Consider the following 13015-nt stretch of genomic DNA (forward strand, 5'->3'; position numbering starts at 1 on the left):
TCAGAGGGCTGGGTTAGCGAGACTGGCATTACATGAAGGGAAGACGAGGGCTTGGGGGGAATGACTCCAGAAGTCCCACCGTCTTTGTGGTTTAGGTGTTCCCCCTTCATTTCTCAGTTCCCTCAGCAATGCTGCCTCAATGTACAATGAAGCCGAGCCAAAACAAGTGGCATAAGGAGCCTTTCCAGCACTAATATCCAAAGCTAGAATAGGAGTACTTGTGGCATCTTAGAGACTAACAAATTTATTTGAGCATAAGCTTTTGTGAGCTACAGCTCACTTCATCGGATGTGAGCTGTAGCTCACGAAAGCTTATGCTCAAATAAATTTGTTAGTCTCTAAGGTGCCACAAGTAACCTTTTCTTTTTGCGGATACAGACTAACATGGCTGCTACTCTGAAACCAAAGCTAGAATGTAGCCACGGAATCTTTAGACAGCAGTGACACTTGGGCCCAGTATTCTACTAATGAGAACTCGACACATTGTGTCCCACTTCCCCTTTTACACTATGTCTACACCGAAAGCACTTCAGCAGCACAGCTGCAGATAACCTGCTGTACGGTGGACACTTTCTACAGCAATGGAAGGGGTTTTACTGTCACTGTAGTTAATCCAGCCCCTCAAAAGGCAGTGCCTAGGTCAATGCAAGAATTCTTCCATCGACCTAGCAGCGTCTATGCCAGGGGTTAGGTCGGCTTAACTACATATCGCAGCCATATAGCTAGGTCAACCTAAATGTTAGGTGCAGGCCAGGCCCAAGTAATTTCAACCAACAGAATTGTAACATACAAATTAGCTGCAGAGGAAGGGTGGTAGATGGCTGAGATAAGTTTGATGTCAATTACTTCAGTTGTTGATCTGAACCAGTCTTTAGCATACACAACAGCAAATAGGTAAAATAATAATTAAAAGCTTAATTACAACTTAGTTTCTTTAAAAGATAGCCTACACAGAAGATTTCAATTCATTTTAACTATATGAAAAGTTTGATGTGTGTATGTTATTCCACTGTTAAAATGATTAGGAACAAAGAAAAACCTGACACAGTGCTAAGTTTCTTTAAAAACTCAGCTTTTAGTTAATTTGAACACAAATCAATTAACAAATCTATTTGTCAGTTCCCAGAAAATTCATTCTGTACTTTAAGAGTGCTGCAATTTTGTTGAGAATATGATGTATTTTTCCATACAAAACAAAGAGGTTGAATCCATATTTAAGTGCAAAACAGAAAACATTACCTATGATCACAACCAGACCCTCTAAAATGAATAAGCATCACTTTAATTAAACATTTCATCTCATTTATAGAAGAGATACAGAATTGGAAATAAATGTCTGCTTCCATTAACTCTTGTACGCAGTGTGCATTGCCAAAAACCCTCAGAGTTTAAAAAATTAAGAAAGGGTCAGGAAGGACACCTATAGCTTTTCAGTCTCCAAATGAGCGGGGAAGGGTGAGGAGGCTCTCTGACAGGAATCCTTTGATTCATCCATTCTTGGACCAGACTTTACGTCTGTCCCTTTGATGAATAATCTCTCCTCTGCCCAAACAAATATTTCTGCCAACTTGGCAAAATGCCTGGGCAAAAAAAAATTAAAAAGTCCATTCCCAGCCTCTGTCACAAAAAGCAAAGATCTGAACAAGCAAAAAGAAAAAGTTTTGCTTGCAAAAGGGCTGTCCAGAGGAGGAGTGGGCTGCATTGCCCGGGGAGGGGGACCCCAGAGAATTCTGTCCAGTCCCCCTCAAAGGTAATTTCCATACATGATTTTATTGTCCTGGACTATGCCTCTTTGGAAAGCAGTCTGTATTTATACATTTATTGCTTTGTTACAGGGACATCTAAGAGTCAATTGCTGCCTATGGAATCCTTGAATTCATCCTCCCCTTCCTATAACTCCAGTGAGGAGAAAGCTGAGTAAGCTGCAGATTTTCACTGGCAGTGAACTAAATCAGCAAGCATGTTTTATTAATCAAGGAAGGTACAAATGCATACAACTCAATGTTTGGTTGTATTTGTTTAAAATGGAAATGAACAGGCATACCAGATACAGCCCTTAGGCTCCTGGCAAGTTGTCAATGTAGCTCTCAGTGTAATGTACAGACTCTCCCCGCACACCCAAGGTCAGACTCAGAGGCAGGATGCAGCATGTTTTAAGAGATGTGATCAGAGTCAGAGATATGGCAAAACGCCCCACCCCATGCCCCAAGAAGCAGACAAGCTAAAAGTGAACTGCAGCACAAAAAGTAAAAATGAGTTAATTCCAAATTTCTGTGCTATGTGCTACTAACCGGACCATGTTGAGGGAAAGGGGATTTCAGAATAGAAATAAATCTGAATTAGCTATTAAAAAATTCTTTTGTTGGTCTGGTACGTCTTGGTTCTTGCAGCACTCTCAAAATATGACATCACAAATACCAGCAGTCTCACTGCAACTTCTGGTATTTGTAATTCTGGGTACAATAAGTGAACCAGGAAGTGCCAAGAGGATTTCATAGAGCAAATAAAGCATTTTGAAAGGTTAAAACTTCCATACCATAGGTTCCCCACAGCCTGGTTACTAACAACATTCAGTAGATAAATCTGGGATTAACTCAGTTTTCATTTTTGCTTTATACTCCACCTTAAGGAAAAGAAAGATACCAGCTTGCAGATCTTTACATCTCTCCTGTTTAGTGAGGAATGAAAGACAAACTAGGTGAAACCCTTACGCTACTGACAAGTTTTCAGTGTGGCTCTCAGTGTAATGTACAGATTCCCGCCACAGTCTCTTTGATCAGGAGAGTCATAAATGGGGCAATATGGTAGATACTTGTTTATTATCCAGATATGTTTGGCACGTTATAATACAGAAAATAAAGACAGCTCTTGCGTCAAAGAATTTATATCTAAAGTACTGGGTGTGATCAGAGCATACTGGTTAGCATATGTCTGTAACACGGGCATAATCCACTTTCAGGGGATTAAAGCAGTTAATAATTCCTTTGGAATTTAAACTATAGTATTTTAGACAACAATCCTGCAATGAGGGATACAGTGCCCTAGTTGCAAAATCTCTTGTCTCTGAGAATCTGAAATGGGGCATTAGAACACCCAGGGATCCATCCCTATATTCCAGAATATAGTTGGAAACTGGAAACAATGACACCAAAGCCCCATCAGCGTTAAACTGTAAACTGGATCAGAGTGATGATGTTCTAAATTGCGCGGAACAGAGAGCCAATGTGCAGCAATGTAATAAAGTGAGTGGAGTCACCCAGAACACACACTCCTTCCATTCTGGATAAGATACACCCAACACTCAGTTTCGGGGATAGTGGGCTCCATTCTCAATCAGCTTCCATAATCTCTGCAGACAGTTTGAAGGAGAACAGAAGGTGAGCCAGTAGACATTAGGATTAAGCCTGGTGGATGGGGAGGAAACTGATGTCAGACAAACTCCTGCATAAACTGTCAGAGGAGAGCAAGAGCTGGTAAATCCCATGAATCTTTGTTCACTCACCCAGTTGCCAGCAGTAGCTAGAGGGGCATTAAACAGACATGGATGGATTATTTCCTTTGGGCTGGACTGTCCTTACATCCATTCTATCCACTTAAGACATTTAAAACACACCAATACACCAGTGGAATAGTCAGATTCGACTATCAAAGTTGGCTGAAATAAGACCCCTATTAAGGAGGAGGGAGAAAGAAAACTGCCCCTCAGGCTCTGCACTGCAGCTGTCAACCAGAATAATGCCTTCTCTGATACTAGGATATGTCTACACTGGCAGAGTGACAGCGCTGCTCAGACAGCACTGAAGGGAAACCGCTGTTGTGTGTTCAGCTGCCTGCGCAATAGCGTGTTCACACTTGCGGCACTTGCAGCGGTATTCGGAGCGGTGCACCCTGGGCAGCTATCCCACAGAGCATCACCTCCTCCTCTTCTGCTGCTAAGAGCTGTGGGAAAGCGGAGGGTGTGGTGGGGCATCCTGGGTCCTGTCCAAATACCCCATGATGCATTGCTTCGCATCCCAGCAATCCCTGTGCTTCTGTCCGCATTTGGCACCATCTTTCAACGGTTTGTGTACTGCGTGCTCTGCCTCTTCGGTCTGCAGGACCAGATCCTGAACTGTTGACTAGTATGCTGCTCGCACTGACCAACACGTCACGAGTGGCAGTGCCATTATTCCTTAAACTACAAAGGCAAGAGGAGTGCCATACACAGGGCAACTTGACAGCAACAAGGAGCAGTTCAACATCAGGATGAGCAAGTGAAGAATGACTGTTGAGTGTGCTTTTGGCCGTTTAAAGGCCCGTTGACGCTGCCTATATGGGAAGCTGGACCTGGCCAATGACAATATTCCTATGCTTATAGCCGCATGCTGTACACTCCATAATATTTGTGAAGGGAACGGTGAAAGCTTCACTCAGGGCTGGACCTCTGAGGCTCAGCACCTCGAGGCTAAATTTGAACAGCCAGAAATCAGGGCTATTAGAGGGGCACAGCGAGGGGCCATAAGGATCAGGGATGCCTTGAGGCAGCAATTTGAAGCTGAAAGCCACTAATATTTGTTGCTATGCTTGAGAGTGCAGTCCTTGTAATACTAGGAGGTTATTGTGATTGGTGCAGATGATGCAATATGAAGGTTTAAGGTAACTACCTGTTGCTTTGCAGGGCTCTGTTTGCTTTCAATTAATAGAATAAAGATTGCTTTCAAACCAACAGTTCTTTTATTAAAAAACAACAACTGGAGGAGAGTGACAACAACAAAAAAAAACACATCAGAACTGAGCGGGATGGGAGGTCCCAGGAGGAAGTGGGGTCCTGGGATGGTTAAAGATTTGTGTATGTACATGGATTATATCCAACCTTCTTGTTTGGAGTACAGTGCAGCAGGTATTGTACTTCAACAGGGATAAACTGCAGAGGGACGGGTGTTGAGTGCAGTGGGTACTGGGAGTCCGCAGGGCTGGACTGTGAGGGGGGAGGAGTGGAATGCCGCAGGTACAGACTGGAGCCAGGAGGTTGATAAGAGTGTTTTGACGGTGTCCGGGGGCTACATGGGAAAGAATTTTGCGACAGCGGCTGCAAGGGAGAGCAGGCACATAGTTGCTCAGTTTGCAGTGCTAATATCACCTGGAGCATATCTGCTTGGCGCTCCATAACTTTTGAGAGCCACTCCGTGGCTTCATTTTGGCGCGCCATGTTCTCCTTTTGGTCCCTCTTCTCGCTGTCCTGCCACTCCTTCAATTCCTGTTTTTCAGCCACGGAGTGCATCATAACCTCACACAAAGTCCTGTTTAGTTCTTCGTGGCCGCTTTCTAATTCTGCACAGCCGTTCAGCCGGCGATAACAGAGGGAGGTTGGGCTCCCACGGTCCTCTCTGTGAAGCCAAAACACAACACTTTATAGAAGCAGTATTTTTCGCAACACACAGAACACTGCTTCAGTGATTTAAAACACAGCCAGTATTCACACCTGTCACTAATTAGCTGACCCCAGGCAAACACACATGAGCCACAAGATCACCAAAATGGTGAGCAGCTGCAGGGGCAGGGTAAATCAGTGTTCCCGGTCCCTACTGTACACTGGGCACATGGCTCTTGGGGAGAGCCAACACTGTAGGGGGGCCTGATAATCATTCCTGTCCCCACATTTTCCACATGCTGAGTTCATTATGGAAGATATCTCACTGCTAAGGGTGAGCAGGGAATCAAGGGAAGGTCTTCTCCAAGATTGCGGCTTCTGCCCTGGCCCTTATGCGGCTCGCCTGTGTGCAGCAATGGTGCAGTGATGGCAGAGTGGCGTGGGAAAGTTACCGTTAATGGGGCAAGAAACAAAGCAGATTCTTGCGAGGGAGTCAATCAACACCCTGTTCCGCCACTCAGACCAGGCATGTGGTGTTATGCGCATCATAGAGACACAAGCCTGCTTTCTGCAACCCTCCTGCCCCTAACAACTCACTTCAGTGATTCCCAAAATCAAATCCACTTACCGGGGCTCCTCTCCTGTTTGTGCTTTGTCAAGATCCAACAGCTGTGGCTGGCTAGCCTCCTCCGGGGTAGAAAAGAGCTCTGGGATGCATGCATCTCTGACCTCCGAGTTGTCCTCTGCCTCTGGGTCCCCCTCCCCCTCCTCGCCCAAGATTTCCTCCTCCTGGCTTGGTCCACTCTCGACTGGCATGCGAGCCACTGAAGTATCCACAGTGGCCTTTACAGTGGAGGTGGGTTGCCACAGAGTATCACGTCCAGCTCTTTACAAAACCGGCAGCTCATGGGCGCAGCACCAAAGTGGCGGTTTGCCTCCCACACCTTGTGGTAGGCGTTCAGCAGCTCCTTCACTTTGACCCTGCACTGCAGTGTGTCCCAGTCATGGCCCCTTTCTGTCATGCATCATGAAATCTGTCCGTAGGTATCATCATTCCTACGGCCGGAGTGCAGCTGGGACTGGACAGCTGCCTCTCCCCAAATGCTGACGGGGTCCAGCAGCTCAGCATTGCTCCAAGTGGGGGATCGCCTGGTGTCTGAAGCGGGCATGGCCACCTGGAAAGATGGGCTGAGACCACTGTCTGCATCACCGAGCAAACAGGAAGGGAACTTCCAAAATTCCAAAGGAATTTATGGGGTGGGGATGATAGTTGGTCACCTGAGGGCAGGGCAGTAGAGTCCAAACCAATGACCAGAGAGGCAAGAACAGGCATTGTGGGACACCTCCTGGAGGCCAATTGCAGCACTGTAATCGACCAGGGTGTCACTGTCGCCCTGGCGCAAAAAGCTGTATGCCTCTCATCAGGGTTTTTGTTTGTTTGTTTTGTTTTGTAAACACAGTGCTGCAACTGTGCAGTTTCTGCGCATTAAGTGGCTTGGCAGTGTGTACACCTCAGGAGTTACAACACAGAAACCTGCTTTACTGCACAGAAACTTGCCAGTGTAGACAAGGCTTTAATCACAAAAGGGGGCTATAGAGAAGCATGAGACACTCGCCCACAGAAGGTGCTCTTTCTCATCAGCATTGCTGGCTCTTTAATGCCTGTCCTTAGAGAGGACAACAGACTGGTTTTCTCGCAGGATTGTGTAAGACACTAACCACAAGGCAACTGGTCCTGCTCTGGCTACAGTTTACAATTGATTTGTACGTGTTACTGGTAGCCAGAGATCAAAATCTACACTAATACAAAGTGCATGTAAAACCAGAGCTTTGACCCTTTTAGTAATTAAGAGATCCCACAGCACATTTTGCAAGGCAGACTGTTGGCTCAGGTATATTGGGCCAAATATCTTCTCCATAACATTTCTGTTGTTTTAACTGACATTTTCTACATGTCCTCAGATACATAAAGTTGTTTGGTTCTATTAAGTAGATGCTGCTGTGACGTTACACCCCATATTCCTCATAGGAATATGGTTATGATATGAATATGACCTAACTAAGATATATTTTACGTGAGATGGGTCTTGTAAGGTATCATCGGAAAGGTTATGATTTACTGAATATGATTATCCAATTTGTATGCATGTATCATTTCAGTATCTAAAGTTAGGAATACTGACTATGTAACAATTACAACTGTGTGTGTATTTGGGAAACACTCACCACACAGCAGGCCATCAGCTTTGATGGGCCATTAGGAAGAAACAATAAGACTTTAAAAATACTAAACACTATCTTGCATCAAGGGGTAGCTATGTTAGTCTGTATCCACAAAAAACAACAAGGAGTCCGGTGGCACCTTAAAGACTAACAGATTTATTTGAGCATAAGCTTTTGTGGGTAAAAACCTCACTTCTTCACATGCATGGAGTGAAAGTTACAGATGCAGACATAAATATACTGACACATGAAGAGAAGGGAGTTACCTCACAAGTGGAGAACCAGGGTTGACAGGGCCAATTCAATCAGGGTGGATGTAGTCCACTCCCAACAATAGATGAGGAGGTGTCAATTCCAGGAGAGGCAAAGCTGCCTCTGTAGTAAGCCAGCCACTCCCAGTCCCTATTCAAGCCCAAATTAATGGTGTTAAATTTGCAAATGAATTTTAGTTCTGCTGTTTCTCTTTGAAGTCTGTTTCTGAAGTAGATATGAGTAGATATGGGGAAAGAGTAGGCAATGAGGTTTGCTACAGGGATTGGTTCCTAGGTTAGTGTTTCTGTGGTGTGGTGTGTAGTTGCTGGTGAGTATTTGCTTCAGGTTGGGGGGCTGTCTGTAAGCGAGGACTGGCCTGTCTCCCAAGGTCTGTGAGAGTGAGGGATCGTTTTCCAGGACAGGTTGTAGATGGTTGATAATGTGCTGGAGAGGTTTTAGCTGGGGCTGAACGTGATAGCCAGTGGTGTTCTGTTATTTTCCTTTTGGGGCCTGTCCTGTAGTAGGTGATTTCTGGGTACCCGTCTCGCTCTGTCAGTCTGTTTCCTCACTTCCCCAGGTGGGTACTGTAGTTTTAAGAATGCTTGATAAAGATCTTGTAGGTATTTGTCTCTGTCTGAGGGACTGAAGCAAATTCGGTTGTATCTTAGGACTTGGCTGTAGACAATTGATCGTGTGATGTGTCCTGGATGGAAGCTGGAGGCATGTAGGTAAGTATAGCGGTTAGTAGGTTTCCAGTATAGGGTGATGTTTATGTGACCATCACTTATTTGCACTGTAGTGTCCAGGAAGTGGATCTCTTGTGTGGACTGGTCCAGGCTGAGGTTAATGGTGGGGTGGAAATTGTTGAAATCCAGGTGGAATTCTTCAAGGTCCTCCTTTCCGTGGGTCCATATGATAAAATTCATTTGCAAATTTAACACCATTAATTTGGGCTTGAATAGGGACTGGGAGTGGCTGGCTCATTACAGAAGCAGCTTTGCCTCTCCTGGAACTGACACCTCCTCATCTATTGTTGGGAGTGGACTACATCCACCCTGATCGAATTGGTCCTGTCAACACTGGTTCTCCACTTGTGAGGTAACTCCCTTCTCTTCATGTGTCAGTATATTTATGTCTGCATCTGTAACTTTCACTCCATGCATGTGAAGAAGTGAGGTTTTTACCCACAAAAGCTTATGCTCAAATAAATCTGTTAGTCTTTAAGGTGCCACCAGACTCCCTGTTGTTTTTGTAAACACTATCTTGGACTTCTAGTAATTTTCCACTAAAAGGGGGGGGGGGAGGACTGTCAAGACTAGGAAACAAAAGATTCCCACCTTATGTTAATCTTTTTTAAGGCTGGGGAGTAAGGCAAACAGACTCTTCTCCATTGCCTTCCTGCCCAAGAAGACAGACTACTGAAAGCACCTGAAGAGACAAAGGAACTAAGCTGAGGGAAAGGCAAGGGCTGAATCTAGACTGAAGCTATGGCTACACTACGAGGCTTTTAGAGAGACCGCCATGCTGCTAAAAGGCACACAGTATAGCTGTTCTTTGTCAGCAGGAGAGAGAGCTCTACTGCCAATAAAAAATTTCCACCCCCCACAAACGGCACTCCTGAACGACAAAAGTTTTGCCGCTGAAGTGCCAGCGTAGACAAACCCTGACACAGAGGAGTCGAGTCTGTAAAGAGAAATAACTGGAAATCTAAGCTACAGAAACTCTGCATCCTGCCGAGTGTTAACATTTAGGATGAGAAATTACATTTTGTAATTTGTTTCTTGAGTGAATCAGGCTTAGTATGCATGTTTTGTATTATTTGCTTAGCAATCTGCTTTGTTCTGTTTGCCTTCTCTTATAATCACTTAAAATTTACCTTTTATAGCTAATAAACTTATTTCTTGTTTATAACATAACCCAGTTTGTGCAATTTATAACTGGGGGGGGGGAGGAGAAGTTGTGAATATCTCTCTTCACATTGAAGGAGAGGGTGAATTTTTATGAGATTGCACTGTAGATCTTTCTATACAGCAGAAGACATTATCATCTTGGGTGTGCTTTCCAGAGGGAAGCTGCACTTGAGTGCTGGGCAATTTCCTAGTTGAATTGTCTCATAGAGAGCTGTTTGCAGACTGTGTGATTCTACAGCTGGTGCTCCCTACCTGTGTGGATGCTGCCGGAGAGCCTGATTCAGCAAAACAGGGAGAGGGACCCCAGGCTAGTGGAGCAGGCAGGCTCAGTGAAATCCCAGTACATCAGGTGGCATCCCAGAAGGGGGGTCTAACCCATCACAGCTGCATTCCACCCCAGAAGTGGCTGCACAGCTGTCGCACAAGTGGTCATTTCAGGATGGAGGGAGACAGACAGCTATCTTATCATGTGTTTAATATTCCAATGTCATGGAAAAAATAAGTAATCTACACTAAGAATACAGCTTTGAACTCCAGAATTGTCAATTGGCAACATCTTCCTATTCCTTTTACAGTACACCAGCTTAGAAAAGGGCTGAATGGGGAGCTATTTTTTGTGTTCAATTAATATGTCAAGGGGAAAGGCTGATTCACACTGTTTGCACAATATTTTTTTTTTTTTTAAATGCAAGTACCCAAAAACTTGACTCTGGAACTAACGAGCTTCCAATAACAGCAAGGCCAAGAACTGAACAGACCATGAACACTGAACTCCCCTCAATACTAGAAGAGACCCCACTTGGTCAAGGCTCCAGTATACTAGCTGCAGGCACAGTGCACTACTCATTCCCCCTGCTGTACGTACTCTGGGGGCAATAGAAGATTTTGATCTCCAACTCTGACCTTGCACCAGTGGTAACTAAGTAAAAACAAAATGGAAAAAACAGAGAAAAAAGAAAGAATTTGAGCCTCTGGTGCCAACAGAATTAATAAAGGCACACCACCCAGTTATTTTAAATCCTCTCTTCATGCACCTAAAAGCTTTAGCTCTAACCGTGAGACATTTACGTCACACAGTAAAACGCATCCCTCCAACAGGAGGTAGGCAGCCTTGAGAGGGCATTCAAGTGAGCTTAAGTGTACTTGATAACAAATGTTAAATTATGCCACTTTACTCTCCTCCACTTCTAAACAAAATTGCAGTTGGGAACAAGATGCTCTACTCCCAACTCTGTTCTTCTGAGAACACCACCCCACAAATGCACACCCCCAGAACAACATGACACATGCTTTAACTTGAGTAGCAGCACCTTGACCTCCTCCAGTACACGGAGCCTAAACAGTCTTTAGATAGAGGAGGCAAGGGATGTGGAATACGTAATCCTATGTCTGGAGCTCTCTGAACAGTCGAGGTTTTTAGTTAAATGGTGTTAGATTCAAGGCTCATGTTTCAGACAATGGAATGAAGGGTACTGGAAGATGAGCCTGCACTACAGGCACTAAACAGCTGCTTCTATGCCCTCCACAAACAGCTTCTCCAATTCACATCACTGTACAGCTGGAGGAACCAGGAACTGGAAAGTATTTCAGTTACCACATTTCTTTCACACACTGCCAAGGCCCTCCAGGTGGCAAACAGGGGCTAGATGCAAACCAGAGTCTCAAGAAGTGAGAGGACATGAGATCACCTAATCCAGCTCCAAGCCTCCTCCTGGCTTCTGTGACTAAACAGCATATCTAGGATGTCCGATGCCTGTCTGTCTCCTCATTAAAGGTTTTACAAGGGAGACATGACTGAGAGTATGGGTTGCTGCAACAGCAGGGGATAGGGAATAAGACCGAGTACCTGAGCATTTTCACAGGCAAGGTGCATGGGGAAGAGGTATGGAGAGGGATAGGGAACCTGGACATTCCCAGTGTTAAAGGCAGAGAGTTCTGAACTACAGAGCTCAAGGTAGACACACCAAGCTGCCCTAAGTGTGAGCTCCCTATTGGAGCAGAGGCTGGCTATGTGGCATGTTCCATTTCCAGAGCTAAAAAGGGAATTTTGTTTTGAGTATCTTGGCTTCTCATTTCACAATTGAGCTTCTCATTAACATGCAACCCAGCTTAGGAACATTTTAAACACTACTTTAAAACAGTTATGCCTGATTCATAGAGGACAGACAAACCATGCTGGTACTATGATTAGAAGAAACTGGTTTTAAATCATATTTAAGAACAGTTCTGCTATGATAGTTTCTCTTCAGTACAGACAGGGCTTTTCAGTGATTTGGAGACACCCTCCCTCCCCAAAGGGACATGATTTTCAAAGGGTTCAGCACCTACCGTTTGCAAATCAGGTCTCTTTTAAGGTATCTCAAAAGTTGGTTGCCCAACATTTGAAGAACCCCAAATCACTAGTCACTTTTGAAAATGTAGATTTAATGCTGTCTCACAACTGCAGACAAGGAAAGATACAACCGCATGGGAAAAACAAACTTCTAATAGATATGCGCTTTGAACCTGACAAATATACTGAGACTACTGACGGGACCAGACAGCATTCAGGTATGTAAACTGAACTGGGGAGGTGAAGGCCCTGTATGGAGTATGGGAATGTTTTCTCCTGGGAAAGACTGTTGAAAATATCTGACTACTGGGACAATCTGGTTTCTCCTAAAGGCAACCAGCTTGCTCTGTAGAATTATTTGTACGTGCCCCATAGATAAAAGTAGGGCTGTCAAGCGATTTAAAAAATTTATCGCAATTAATCGTGCTGTTAAACAATAATAGAATACCATTTATTTAAATATTTTTGGACTTTTTCTATATTTTCAAATATATTGATTTCAATTACAACACAGAATACAAAGTGTACAGTGCTCACTTTATTTCTGATTACAAATATTTGCACTGTAAAAAACAAAAGAAATAGTATATTTCAATTCACCTTATACAAGTACTGTAGTGTAATCTCTTTAACATGAAAGTTGAACTTACAAATGTACAATTTTGTACAAAAAACCCTGCATTCAAAAATAAAACAATGTAAAACTTCAGAGCCCGCAAGTCCAATCAGTCCTACTTCTTGTTCAGCCAATTGCTCAAACAAGTTTGTTTACATTTGCAGAAGATAATGCTCCCTGTTTCTTGTTTACAATATCACCTGAAAGTGAGAACAGGAGCTTGTTTGCATTGAACTGTTGTAGCTAGTGTCGCAAGAATTTACATGCCAGACGCACTAAAGATTCTAATGTCCCTTCATGCTTCACGCACCATGCCAGGGGACATGCGTCCA

The 13015-nt window shown here is 44.1% G+C and overlaps 1 protein-coding gene across 7 annotated transcripts in view; it reads right to left on the reverse strand.

The window, feature by feature from the left end:
* Positions 1 to 13015, reverse strand: part of MRTFA (myocardin related transcription factor A) — a 195778-nt gene that overhangs the window by 29898 nt on the left and 152865 nt on the right. The window lies entirely within an intron of this gene.

The sequence above is a fragment of the Natator depressus genome, chromosome 1, assembly GCF_965152275.1.
Source record: "Natator depressus isolate rNatDep1 chromosome 1, rNatDep2.hap1, whole genome shotgun sequence".
Taxonomy (NCBI): Eukaryota; Metazoa; Chordata; order Testudines; family Cheloniidae; genus Natator; species Natator depressus.